This window comes from Notolepis coatsorum (assembly GCF_963971535.1).
Source record: "Notolepis coatsorum genome assembly, chromosome: 5".
Lineage (NCBI taxonomy): Eukaryota > Metazoa > Chordata > Actinopteri > Aulopiformes > Paralepididae > Notolepis > Notolepis coatsorum.
The window spans coordinates 115,370,086-115,371,638 of NC_140169.1; positions in this window are offsets into that span (position 1 = coordinate 115,370,086).

Here is a 1,553-nt window from a genome sequence, read left to right on the forward strand (position 1 = left end):
CTGTCCACTGTGTCCAGACTGCATCCGCCATATAGCTTGTTAGCCAAGTGTTAGCTTGTTAGCAGTTAGCAGCACCACACCACAAGTACTTCATTCCTTTGTCCATTTCCGCTCGAACAGACTGCAAACTACCTGGCGTTCTATCGCCATGCTCTAAGACAAACTCTAACCTTAACCAACTTTGAAAGAGTGCCTAAGCTTAACAGTCTAAAGAACTTGCAGTCACGGCACGCTCTAAGACAAACGGCTGCCTGCATCAACAACCACACAACTATATACCACCAATGGACCAACCTAGGAATAAGCTAGAATTGGAACATTAGAAATTGGATTCGGCCAATCAGAGATCGTCTCTGTGAAATTCTGCTACGGAAAAAATACTGGCGTCGGCCAATCAGAGAGCGTCTCCGCGAAATGCGGCTACAGAAATTCTTGACGCTACTGGCTAGACCGCTTCAAATTGCGCCCGGATTCCAACATAATAGTCATATTTCAACGCACAACGCGTTATGCACTGATTGGCTGTGACGGATACAGCGATCAAACTGTGACGCGCACTCAGAGCGCTATCGCGTCTAGCCCGGGCCGAGAAATACGAAAAAATTAAAAAAACGTGATGTCACTTCCTGCTCAGGAAAACGAGTGTTTTTTATTTGAGATAATAACGTTATATTGTGCATTGGAAATACAAACATACTTAAAATGAGTAAATATTATTCATTTTAAACATGTTTATATTATTTATAGGGCTATAAAACAAAAAACTAAAAAGTTTTATTTTCTTCTTCTCTGATTTAACAGCAGGTGGGGCGGCGCCCGTGCGCCCCTAGTGGCAGAGCCGCCACTGCTTTGAGCATTCATTTTCACAATAGAATGTTGATGCCTAGGGCTAAAGATAATGTGCGATTTTGGCCACTGGTAGTGCTCATGAGCCGAATACACCTCGGGCCATGTTCTGTATCGCCGAAGAAGAAGAAGCTTCACACACGAATCCACACGGGGAAAACAGTGAAATATTTAATCTCAAAATTCCGTACGTAACTCCAAGCAGATCAAGCGTATCCTTAGAATTCTGTACGTAAATCTAAGCAGATCAAGGCATCAAGCGTGTTTTTAGAATTCTGTACGTAAATCTAAGCAGATCAAGCGTATCCTTAGAATTCGGTACGTAAATCTAAGCAGATCAAGCCTGTTTTTAGAATTCTGTACGTAAATCTAAGCAGATCAAGCCTGTTTTTATGATTTATGAAACACAGATTGAGAGGTGTGTGTGTGTGGATCGTTTTTACATTGTGGATTCTACTTTTGCGTTTGTTTATTTTGATAGAAATCTACCCCCATAGTGCCCCCGCACAGTGCAATACTCCAATTCAGCCATTGGGTGGGTGGCGCTGCTGAGCGGGCCCCAGAGCCGGTCCTGAGGACCTGAGAGCGCCGCTCTGCGGCTCTGCGGCTCTGCAGCTGGATACTATTGGCTGACAGCAGGGCGAGCAGGGGGCGTCAACACGGAGCCACAGCTACTAGTCTCCTCTCTCTCTTTGTCTGCAGCAGTC